We start from the raw sequence: 12,903 nt of genomic DNA on the forward strand, positions 1-12,903 counted from the left end.
AACATGTTACTGCACCAAATGAAATGTCCACCAAAAAGCTCAATCTGCCCAATATTATTACTATTAATGGTATTTCCTAAACATTCAACATCCTGGTTACCTGAAACCTAACCACTTCTTCTTTAGCTTCATCTAGCTTTTGCAATTTAACCGCTTTCTACCCAGTTTCTCTTTCTAAGCGCTTCTTTTCCCCCTCAATTTCCTTATTGACTCTTTTCACAGTGGAGTGTGTCTCGCCCCTCAGTTTTCCTCCCCTGTCATCCCAGACCAAACATATTTGCTCAGTATATTTCACCCTGTATCTCTCACAGACCATCTCTCTCTAAGATTATCTCTAATCTTTCTCCTCCTCCGCTTACTAATATTCTTTCAGTCTCTATATTCCCATACTCCTACGTGTGAAACACCAGTTGATGCTACTTAGAGGAATCATTGAGGCCACTTCCTTATCCCACAAACAAAAGTATTTGGAGTATGTTCCATTTGGATTAGGGACACAGAAAGTAACTTAATTTGAAAATCGTAGTTACATCTTACCTTATTAGTCATATGAAATACCATCAACCAATTGAATATTGAGACATCGTTTTTCAGGATTGAGTGCTACTGTAGATGTCATTGTAGACACACAACAGATTTGGTGCTCTTTAGATAACAAGGGACAATGCTCACGTATTACATTCTAAACAAATATCAAATGACATAGGCAAAATGATTAATTTCAACTTTCATTTTCTTAAATGTAATTTTTTGTAGCCTTTTTTACTTTTATATCAATGTACGAAACTTTTTTATATCAATGTACGAAACTTTAAAGGTGCCTATGTCTATAAATGGCAGCAAGGCATTGATATTGGGAGAAGTGGCAGGTCTACAAACCACGTGGACGCACAAGATAGAAGTTCAAATGTGTTAAACATGGGTGGATTGGAATAATCTCCATTGTGGACAAGGGTTCAAGGGGTTTATTTGGAACACAGCTGGGAATCCCTCTTTGAACAGTCTAAATCTGTGTCCGGATTGGTAAAATAATGTGGTGTCTGGATTCTAGGGCAAATGGTTCTATAGTAAACTCGGTTTCTCGATCTTTGAGGGTTAACCTTTGCCAAGAATATTCTGTGTGCGCTTGATAGCAAAAAGGAAATGGGTTTTGAATGAACACCTATGGGACATGGGGATTTTCATTCTGTAACCCGCCTCCAAACGGAGGGTTTCCATGAGGGACTTTATTTTGAAACTTCTTTTTATTAGTTTTACAACAAAGAAATGCCTTTTGAAACTCCTCCCCCTCCCCGCCCCCCCCTGAAGGCAGCATCACTGTGTTCTAGATCCATTTCCTCCATGGACCAGTCGCCGACGACTTCAGATGTATAATAAAGAAAGAACATTCCCCAACTCACAAAAGTCTTTCTCCCGGGACCTAGGCCCCTCCATTGTAGCGCCTCCCACGATTCCCAGGAGAACCTCCTCTGGTGGTCTACTATTTCCTGGCCCGAATGCCTGTTCCTGAGCCTCATGCACTACCTGCCAAAACGGCTTAATTGTTGGGCATTCCCACCAGATAAGTTGCGCCGTGCCTTCCATCCCACATCTTCTCCAGCAGTTCCCCGAAGTGGTGGGATAGATCTCCCGGAGACATGCTGGCGTATAGTGCCACCCGAACAAAATCTTATACCACATTTCCTGTAGCTGGGATGTCTTAGCCAATTTGGGGATTTTCCTCCATAACCTCTCCAATTCTTCTCGCTCAATTGCCCTTCCTAAGATCTGCTCCCACCTCCGCATATAGTGCCATTGACCTCTGATGTTTGCCTCATCCAAGATTCTGTATAGATTCGATATTAACCCCTTAGACCCATCGTTGGATGAGAGAAATTTCTCGAACTGTGTCTTTTCCCTTATTGCTGCCTGCTTGTTCTCGGGATTCAAGACCCAATGCCGTAACTGCGCATATCTGACCCTCCCCCCCCCCCTCCTTAATCCCGTACTCCCTCTTACATTCTTCGAGCGAGAGAATACTCCCCCTTCACCCCCCCCGAAACATATCACCCAGCAGTCTACATCCTCCCTCCTGCCACTGCCTAAATGCCCCCGCCTCAAACCCAGGGGTAAAACCTCCATTGCCGACTAGGGGTGTGAAGGGGGAGGGAAAAGTTGTGATCCCCTTATTTCCCACCAGTTCCCAATTCTCCGCCATCAGCTTTGTTATGGTACTCTCGTAAAGCTGCTTGGGTCTAAGCTGTTTTGGGAGCCACAACACTTCTGCCAGATTCCAGTGCACTACTGCTCTGTCCATTTTCACCCACAGTTTATCCTGCGCAGCCTCACCCTTCCGAAGTCAGTCCCTAATTACCTGCAGTTGCGTAGCCTCATAATACTGTTGGAAGTTCGGCAGTGCCAGTCCCCCCTCCTGTCTGGGTGCCATCAGCAATTGCCTGCTGCCCCGCACCTTTTTCCCTTCCCACAGAAATTCTTTGGTCAATGGCCCCAGTTCTTTAAAGAAGCAGGCAGGGATCGCTTGAGGTATTGCCTGGAAGAAATACAACAGGCGCGGAAGGGTAACCATTTTGACGCCGCCACCCTGCCCAGCCACGATATTCGAAGGCCCTTCAACCTATGGTAGTCTCGCCTAATGTCTTTTAGCAATGGGGGGGGGGGTAATTTGCTAGATACCAACCTGCCAGGTTTGGCGTGATTTTCACTCCTAGATACCCAACGCCCCCCAGGCTCCAAACAAATGGGGTGGCTGCCCTCAACGATTCCCGACTTCCCTCTTTTAAGGTCAGATTCAGCAGCTCCAATTTGCCACCATTAATCTTAAGGCCAGAGGCTCCCCCAAATTCCTCTAGCAGAGCTCGGCTTGCCCAAATGGACTCCATCGGCGCCGTCCATGTAAGTAACATATCATCAGCAAAGGCCGCCACCTTTTATTCTGCCCCCCCCCAAATGGAATGCCCAGTATCCTCTCCTCCCTAATGGCCTGCAAAAGAGGCTCCAGATAAATTGCATAAAGCATTGGGGACAGGTGGCAGCCCTGCTTGGTGCCCCTGCTCAATTTAAAGGGCCTAGACATAGTCCCGTTCCCCACTATCCTCATGACTAGTGTCTGATAATTGGCCTGGACCATTCATAGGAAATCCCTGCCGATGCCCATCTTCTGCATGACCTAAACCGGAAGGACCACTCCACGCGGTCAAACGCCTTTTCAGCGTCCAAGGATAGGAGGACCACGGGAGTGTCCATCCTTTGAGCCTTTTCCACCAAGTGGGCCACCCTCCTGATGTTGTTCGCTGTCTGCCGGCCCTTTATTATACCCGCCTGGTCCGGGTGGATTAGGTCCGGGAGATAGCTTTCCAGCCTGTTCGCCGATATATTTGTGAATGTCTTGGCGTCGATATTAATCAACGCTGCGGGCCTATAAAACGCCCTCTCTTCGGGGTCCTTATTTGGTTTTAGGGTGAGGGTCAGCCTGGCCTCCTCCATGGACGGAGCTATTTTCCCTGTTGACCTAAAAGTATTGAAGAGGTAGGTCAGGTGAGGAATTAGTTCAACTGTGAAGGTTTGTCATGATGCCTACCTCCAAGGAGCCAGGGCCGACCCAGCAACCCCAGAGGCAGGCATCATTTCCCCCAGGGGAGTGCCAGCGGGCCCAAGCTGGGGCCCTTTGGACGCAGTCCTGGCGCCTTAGGCGCCAGGCTCATGTTAGACCCCTGTCCTGGCGCCTTAAGCGCCAGGCTCATAAAGCTAGACATGTGTTCAAGTGTTTTAATGTGCACTTACCTGATGCAGACCATGCTGCTACATACAGGCCCTCTTGAGGCCTGAATGGAACTACATTACCTGTGGGACTACTTTCCACCCGGGTGTGGTCGGGGAAGGATACATACCTGGTCGGTGGAAGGATACACACTTGGAACTTCTTCCAAAGCTATTTAAACCACACCCGATCAGCAACTCACGCTTCGCGTTGTTCTTCTCCTCGCAGCTGGACGCTCACAGTGTCAGCTCCTGCATCTGGACTTCAGCCACGCCTGTCCGCATCCTGGGTCACCTGCAAAGGGAGACAAAAGACCTTACCAGCTAAATCTGCACCACAGAGACATCACCGACGATCCTGAAAGGGAAGACATTATTTTTAAAAGCATTTCGTTACGATCGCTGCAGCGCTGCATTTCACTCACCTTTCCTGGGTTCCTCCATCTTCAGCAGCGATCATCCGGATATACAGACACTTCCCAGAGCCTAGAGAAAAAGACAAGAATAAGAGATGAGAGAAGGAAGGGAATAAGACTTACCTGTTGGGTCATTCCCATTTCATTTCGGGTCTTGCCGCTTCCAGGCATTTTCCGGACCCCGGCCCCTATGGGGAAAAAATACATACGCATTAGCGCTTGCTGCAAAAAGACAATGAACATTATTATTAAGCTTGGACTTTTGAACTTGCAACAGAACTTTTACAGAGCCTTACCTGAATAGTCAAGCTTACCTGAGCTCCCATCAATCCTCAATCCAGTGAAGTAACTGGGTTTCAACGCGCCCCTGCATCAGAAGCAGGATGGAGAGCTCATCCTTCCTGACCCTAAGGTGAGACTTCACAGGGAATCGTGGAAGGGTATCGTGGAGGGTTGGAAGAGAGTGGGAGGCTTGAGCATAACTCAGTCAGTAGGTAATACTACCTTTTTTTCACGCACAGGGGAATATTCCTGCGAGCCGGAGAAGCCAGAGTAGAGGGCCCTTCCTGTCCATCTTCAGAGTCCTGCGCTTCACCATTGAAGAAGCATCAGCACTCGAAGCCATACCTGCGCCTCCGTGGGAATCAGGTGAGCGTTATAAGGTTTTGTAAAAAGCTGCAGTGTAGTCATCAGGGCCTGGAGTTTTATTCAGTGGTAAGCTACTGATCGCTCTCCTCACATCCTCCTCTGTGATCTCCCTACTCAGTGATTCCAATGCCTCCTTCCCGATCTTTCCCAACTCCACCCTTTTCAAAAACTCTACTTGTGCGCAGACCCGAGGCTTCTGTGATGCGTACAGCGATTCGTAGAATTCCACAAGCGTTTCCAGTATCTCCCCTGCCCGTGTCACCCATTCCCCTGACCCCGTTTTAGGGCCGTGATCGCATTCCTAGCTTGTGCTCCCCTTAGAAGGCGTGCGAGAAGCGCACCTGCCTTATTCGCTTTAGCGTAACATTTTTGGCGAACACTAAGTAGTGCCCCCTCAGCCTTTTTAGTTCGGAGGACCTTTAGCTGCCCCAATGCTCTGTGGTACTCCCTCATGGAGGCCCTAGTCGGGGTTATCCCCGCCTTCTGTCTCGCTGCCCCAACTTCCTCTTCCAGCTAAGATTCCAATGCCTTCAGCTGCTTCTCCCTCTGTGCCGCTGCTGCTATTAACTCCCCCCTCAATGTAGCTTTGAAAGCATCCCATATCGTCTCCTCCCTCGTGTCCCCCCTTCTGTTGAGCGCAAAGACGTTCCTAATCTTTTCTTCCATTTCTTGCCTAATTATTGGATCTCTAATAAGAGACCTAGGATACTTCCAAGTCCACAACCCTCTCTCCCAATGACCTAAATCCATATTCATGGAGACCACTCTGTGGTCCGCTATACCTATGGGGCACGTCATTACCTCTTTGATCCGGCCCACCAGGCTCGAAGTGACCCAAATATAATCAATCCTAGATTGAGATCCATGGACCCCAGATAGAAAGGTGTACCCTTCTCGTCCCCTTTCAATTCCCGCCACACATCCCTCAGCCCTGCTTCGCCTATTCTTTCTTTAAGATCAGCCGACATCACTGCTCCACCTCCTCTTGTGGGGTCCCCTGACCTGTCCCGTCTCCTCTCCCAAGCGATGTTAAGGTCGCCCAGCATAATTATTTGCCCCCAAGCCTTGCTTTCCAGTAGCCCCAGGACCCGCTTCAAGAACTGTTCCTGACCTGAATTTGGGACATATACCACCACCAACGTATATGGGTTTTCCTGTGCGTCCCCTTAACTATAATGTACCTACCCTCCTTATCCCTTATAGTTTCTGTAACTCTAAAGTACACTGTGTTTTTGATCGCTAGTGCAAGCCCCCCTGGACTTGCTCCCCCCGAGGCTTGCAGGATCTGACCAAACCCCCGTAGCTTTAGGTGCTCCTGGTCTTTTTGCCTGAGGTGCGTTTCCTGTAATCTCAAAATATCTGGTCTCTCTTTCCTCGTAAATTGCTCCAATTTCTTCCTCTTGAGGGGAGTGTTCAATCCCCTCATGTTATGTGTTAACCATTTGAATGTGGACTAGCTTGTCCCTGCTCCCACATTACCTTTTGTCCCTCCCCCTTCCTCCACTTGCCCCCCCAGACAGACCCCTCTAGGAGCCCCCCTTTGGTCCCACCTGCACCCCCCCAATTGGAGCGGGTCTCTACTTCCCCAGTCCCAGCCCTTGTACAAAGCTTCTGCTGCCCCTTCCCTCTCATCCCCCTCCTCCCTCCAAACCGGCCCCCCCTCCCCCCCTTCTAGAAGGGCTTGCTCTTCCCAACTCCCATTCCCCCTGCTCCACGGGCATACCCACCCTTACCGATTCATAGATGGTTACTCCCCCCACCTCTCTGCCAATTACACCCTTTAGTGGCCCACCACCCTTGTATCGCTTTTTTGTTCAGAACTCCTCCTGTGCCCGCCCTCCCACACCCCCACGGCTTTTCTTGTTCCTTTCCTTGGGAGGTTTTCCACTCAGCTTCCCCCCCCCCCCCCTCTTTACTCCCACTGTTATCTAGGCCCAGGGCTTTTGCCCTGGTCTGGAGGCCGTGGGTTGCTTCCCGGATCCAATGGGGGGGATCGTCTAGATCCAAGTGGTGAATGTCTGCTCCTTCCTGCAAAAAAGTTATCCGCCTTTGGGTCACCTCCGACTCGAACACCAAACCGAATGGGAAGGTCCACTTATATTTGATCCCACTGTCATTGAGGGCCTTAAGAGCCGGACCCATTTGACGCCTCTTTATCAGGGTGCTGCTCGCCAGATCTTGGAACAGTGCGTTGCGGTGCCCATTGTACATGATTGGCTCATGTTTTCTTGCCTCCTGGAGGACTGCTTCCTTTTGGGCGTACCTGGTAAATGCCGCCAGAATTTCCCTAGGTCTCGACAGTGATCCTTTGCCCCCTCTACCCACTCTATGTATACGATCAAGCTCCACTTTGTCCGCGGATGACACTCCTAATATCTCAGCAAAATAGTCTCGACCACGACTTTTAATTCTTTATCTTGGACTGTTTCCGGCAACATTTTGACTGTTATGTTGATCCTACGGAACCTATTTTCCATGTCCTCCATCTGGATCTCCAGATTTTGCATGGCTGCGTCGAGCCTATCAATTGCTTCACTGTTGTCCATCACTTCTTTGTCCATTTCCCGCATAACTCTCTCCAAGAGATCCGTCCGTTCGCCCTGTTACCGCAGTTCCTGCTTTATTTCCCCCAGGGCCGAATTAAGGTCCGCTCGTAGAAGTTGGAATTGTTCCTGGAATGTCTTAGTTAGGCTGGTTTGCAGGGTGCCCTGCCTTGACATCATGGCCGAGTTCTCTCCTTCGGATGACCTGTCACTACTTTCTGCCCCGTCTCTTACGTGTTTGGCCGGCTCCCTCATCTCCTGCAGCGAACAGATAGTAGGGAGAGTGCCTGGGGCGTCTCCTGGGGCCTGCAGTGCTCTCCCGCTCTTCCCTTTATTTTTTGCGGCCATGTCAATGTCCGTTGGCCCTTGGGTGCTTTATCTTTCCTGTGGGGTCGGAGCGTCCGCTCCAGGGGTCTTTTAGGGTCCTTCCCCCCTGCTGCTCTTCCTCCAGCGGTTCCTTTCCTCAGATGCTTAATCCAATGCCCTACACGCCCTCTTCGCTGACATCCTCTTCACATAAGGTCTCTCACATCACCATGTTTCCCAATAAACTGTCTGTAATGTAATAACCAAAGATGCATGAGCTGTAATGACTAATCTGTTTGTAGCAATCATAATGTCCCAACGACTGCTACCAATCCTGTACCCCCTGTAACTATGTTTCTGCAAGTAACAGCGTCACAATGCCCCTGGGCTGTCTGCGCGCTATATATATATAAATAAATAAATACGCTCCTTTGGGTGGTCCCACTGGTGGGGAGATGCGCCTTTCCCCCGCTCCCCTTGGGTAGACACTCTCCTGGGGGAGAAGGGGTTCTCCCGCGTTTTGCTTTAATACCCAGTGCCATCACTCACCGTCCCGGGACTTCAAGTCACGGGGCCTCAAGTCACGGGGTATGTCCCCAGCCGGAAGCCAAGGCTCATTCACCGCTGCCCCGAGCCACCTCCAGCGTCACCCCAAGGGGCTATCCTCAGCTTCCTCTCCAGTGCCAGGCCCCCGGCTCTCCTTGTAAATGGTGAGAGGGCCCCTCGTCACCCGCCTCTGTGCTGCTTCTTCTCCTCCTTGTAAATGGTGGGAGGGCCCCTCGCCACCCGACTCTGTGCTGCTCCTTCTCCGGCTGCACTCCGATCTGTGGGCATGCTAGGCCCGGGCTTCGCGGCTGCCACAGCATGCTCGGGTCCCCCCAGGCACCGGGGTGCTTCTCGTGGCCCCGCCTCCTTGTCTTCAGAGCGCGGTCTCTCCCACCTCGACTCCTCCGCAGCTCCGCGTCCCGCAGCCGCACCCGCCTTCTCAGCTGGCTGGGTGCCGCGCCTTCCCCGCGGCCCCTCCTTCTCTGACACAAGTGGGCTGTGGACCAGCCCGCCTGGGCCCCCAACAGCTCCTCTCTTCTTCGGGCTCTGGCCCGCTTCGATTCCAGGGCGGCTACGGTAGCCACGGCAGGCAAACCGCAGCTCCGTCCTCCGACAGCCGTCCGTGTGCACTAGCACTGAGCCGCAGTGCCTGCCGCCTCAATTCCGCTCCGAACTATGGAGTGGTGGGCAATCCCTAGGTCTGGGACAAGGGAGCGCCGCCAACACGTCTAGTTCCTGCAGGCGGCCATCTTAGAATCCATGAGGGACTTTATTAAGTAAAAAGTAGTCACATTTGGGTAATGTATGAAGTGCCAAATATCCCCACTAGAGATGGATATTGCCCCATACTATATCCTCTGCACCAAACATAGTCTCGGGGTAGCACACGACTGCTTCTTTGCTGCACCTTCTCTTCACAATGAGCATTTGTAAATCAGCTAGGAGGATCGTGTCCGTATCCACTTCTTCCTATCATAGTGCCCAAGTTCACAAATAAAGGAAATGTACGTCTCACTTCGAGTAAGGGACATTGGGCCTCATTACAAGTTTGGCAGTAGCCTTGCCGGTAAAACTGGCAGGCTGCCGCCAAACTTGCAATTCTTTCCAGCACCCGTGAAAAGGGGCAATTACCAGGTCATTACGGCCCAGATGGACCTGGTAATTGCCCATTCGCGGGCGCCGGAATTAAATGCTGCCCATTCCCATTGAGCCCTATCGGGCTCAATGGGAATGGGGAGGTCAGATGCACCGGCACCATTCAGAATGGTGCCGGTGCATCCGACATGCTCTGATCGCGGGTGCCATTTCGCCCGTCAGGTCAGACCTGGCGGGAGAAAATATACCCCCGAGCAGAACTTGTAGTTTGCCGGCCCGGTAACTACAGTACCAGAAAGCTTACCGGTACCATAGTTACCGGACCGGTAAATTTGTAATGAGGCCCATTGTACCCTTATCGCCATTATTCAAAAATGATTTTTAATGTCAAACTTCTTCATTATTTTCAAGGTGGCATGTGCCAACCTGCTCAGCATGGGCCTCCATTGTCCCACCAGGAGCAAGCAGCAGTCAATCCAAAACAAAGACCATTGCCTATCCATAATCTAGGACCCCATGATCACTCCAAGATGGCATTGAAAAATCTTTATAGACTACCTATTGCGGCCAGAGTTGAACGTTTAGGCGTTGCATTCTGTGTAACAAAGGTGGTAAAACTCACCTTTTCATCTATACTCTTGGAATTTTTTGTGTCCTCTCTTCTATTGAAAGCTGTCCCAGCAGCTCCCCACTGTCCCTGCCACACACTCTTTCTCTCCCTTTTCAGATTGAATTCTGAATCCAGTGACAAGTTCACAATAAAAATGTCCAAAACATAATTGTGATGCTGGAAATGCATCAGAGGGACAGGGCCTCCGTATCCTTGTCCTTTACTGCTTTTTATCGTGTGTTCTGTCGTGTTTTCCGCGCAGGAGTTCATGTGGGACTCCTGGCGGTGCAGCTCTCTTTCTTTTGGTTTGGTGAACGGACCCATGGGATACCCTTATGGCATAGTGTATGTTATTGGGCACCTGTGGGTGGCCCACAGAGCGGGGTATGGGCTGGTGGCAGCTCCATGCTGAATTTGACAGGTGCGCAGAGTATCCTCCATTTTGGGATTCCCAAGCCCTTCCATTGGGATCAGTTGATCCCTGATGGAAAACAAGATGGCCCCGGTGGTCTCTTGCTTTCTATTACCCATTACCTTGTTTTCCCAAAGTCCTGGGAGGCCCTGACTCTGTCCCTTCCCCCTGACTGGCTGTTGGATGGAAGTGCCATATATGGTGTTGTTGTGAAGGCCCAGTCAGACTAGCTGGAGCCTTCCCGGTGATGTATGTTGTGGGTACCTCCTGTGGGTGGGACCTGGGTGAATAGAGTGTGTGACGAATATGCATTCTGTGTTGTGGGTGTCTAGTATCTGGTGGTTGACACAATGACTGAGACAACCCTGCCCGAAACCGGTATGAATGCAGCTTGGAGTGTTGAATGGCTTGGTACACGTAACTTGTTGTGAGTGTCTGGAGAGAAGTGACTGGCCTGAAACCTTGTGTGCCTGATTGGCTGCCTGCCTGCATGAATGCCCGTAGTCGTGATTGGATGCTTGAGTGTGACCCAGCGGAATGAATGGGAGATCAACAGTGTATCTGGGGACCTCTCACTGCTAGGAATCGTGTTCAGAAGCTGAAGTTCACTACGACGAGTAACTGGATTAACTGACGCTTGACCTTGAAGCCCTGCTGGACGAGAAGAATTGCTGTTGCTCTCCTTCACAATCTGAAAGCTGCTGTGCCTCCAAGGACTGACCCAGAGAGGACCTGGTAAGGCGCCCTCTTCCCGAGCTACGAGGGACCATCGTGCACAGCTGATCTTTGCCAACGCTCCCTGGTAGACAGACCTTCAACAGGCTGCCGACCCGATACGGGGACTGCTGCGGAACTCCAAGGAGAAGCACCCGGACTGTTGTCCGCCACTTTCGACGACCGCCGTCGCCGACCAGAGCCGCCATGCTCCCGTTTGCCTAAGAACTTCAACTGATCATCGGACGCTCTCGTCTGCATCGGCATCCGCTTGTCTCCCACTGGAGAAGGCCCGACCGTCGACGCGCCGAGGAGCATCCGCCGGTTGGTTTCCCGCCACCTAAAGACCGCAGAGACGCGGACGACTCGACGCCCTTGCTGGGCCACAGTTCTTCATCATCTCTTTGTGGTCCAGAACTATCATCATCGAGGTGGCCCGCACGCCTCTTCCTTGCAGGACGCCAACGCTCTGTCGTCGACGAGCACCGGTAGGAATGAAGCTGCCACTTCCCTGCCGTAGTTCACCCTGTTCACCGTCGGACGTTCGACGACCCGTGACTCCTGCCTTAAAGGGAGGGCACTCAAGAAGGGCCGTCGATTCCACGACACCGAACGCCAAGTTCCCCGACACCTCTCGACGATCCGTGGCTCCCGCCTGAAAGGGAGGCACTCAAGAAGGATCGGTCGGTGTATCGTCGGAGAACTCTACTCCACCAGGTACATTGGGGGGGTAAAACCTTAATAGGAAGAAGCAAGACTATTGGACAATATATGGACTGGGCTTGTGCTATATATCTTTATTTACAGGTTGCCCAGGTGGGGGGGGGGGATCTCCACACAGAACTGTGCCTAGCGGTAGGGGTCCGTATTCTGCCTATTGTTTCAACCATCTTGCGTTCCTTCCTATCTCTATTGCTGGTTTACTCGTTATTGATCTGTGTGACATTTTAACCATACAGTTGATGCACTTTAATGAGATTTGATAACATTAGTGGTACCACTCTAGACGTGTATATATCATTATTGACTTCCCGGTACAAAGTGCGTTATTGTGATCGTGTACATACCTTTGAATATTAATTATATAAAGACTGTGTTTTCAGTAATACAGTGTGTGGACATTCCTTTGTGGGGGTTCGGGGACTACACTGTACTTAAGAACCAGCCTGCATCACCTCCCGAGAAGCTAGGCCTTGATTGCTCGTCCATTGCTACCTTATAGAGAATCTTGGCTGGGGTCCGCTGTGCCTCTCCTCTACCATATAGAGAGCGGAAGTACAGACACCCCCTACCGGTCTTTACAATAATATTCTTTGTATTTTTTTACCCAAACTTTTTTTTGGAATTACTCAAAGCAGAAAACATCACATTACATACTCCATTATTATTATCCTAGCCCTCTCCCTCCCTCACTGTCACCCACCACTAGCGCGGCAGCCATCCACCAGTGCATACATCTTTTCCGTGTGTGCTATCCACCTCTTCCCTTGTTATTGAATATCAATTGCCACCAATTATATCAACGTTCACTCCTCATCCCCCATAGCCAAGTATACCCCCTCCATTTTCCTTCAATTTTCTTTGTATTTTTGATGTTTGAAATATGTGAAGGTACTTGATTTTGAATCACTCATGATTAATGGCATGGATATGCCCTCTTCAGTGCTTTCTTCTGCTGATGGAAACAGCCCTCGGCAGAAACTGCTCCAAAATATCTATTTCAATGTTTTCTGTCTAAGACATGGTATTTACTCTGTAAATAATCCCTTTTGTGACTTCATTAAAACATTTGACAATTCAGTTTGTTTCTGCATCGTTTAGCAATAAATCCCTGTTAGTCTAAACTGACAAAACAAA

General features: G+C 50.4%; 1 protein-coding gene across 2 annotated transcripts in view; it reads left to right on the plus strand.

Annotated features, from left to right (window-relative positions):
- C6PH18orf54 (chromosome 6p C18orf54 homolog) overlaps positions 1–12,903 on the plus strand; it is a 203,555-nt gene that overhangs the window by 27,196 nt on the left and 163,456 nt on the right. The window lies entirely within an intron of this gene.

This window comes from Ambystoma mexicanum, chromosome 6p (genome assembly GCF_040938575.1).
Source record: "Ambystoma mexicanum isolate Mex_15411 chromosome 6p, UKY_AmexF1_1, whole genome shotgun sequence".
Classification (NCBI taxonomy): Eukaryota; Metazoa; Chordata; class Amphibia; order Caudata; family Ambystomatidae; genus Ambystoma; species Ambystoma mexicanum.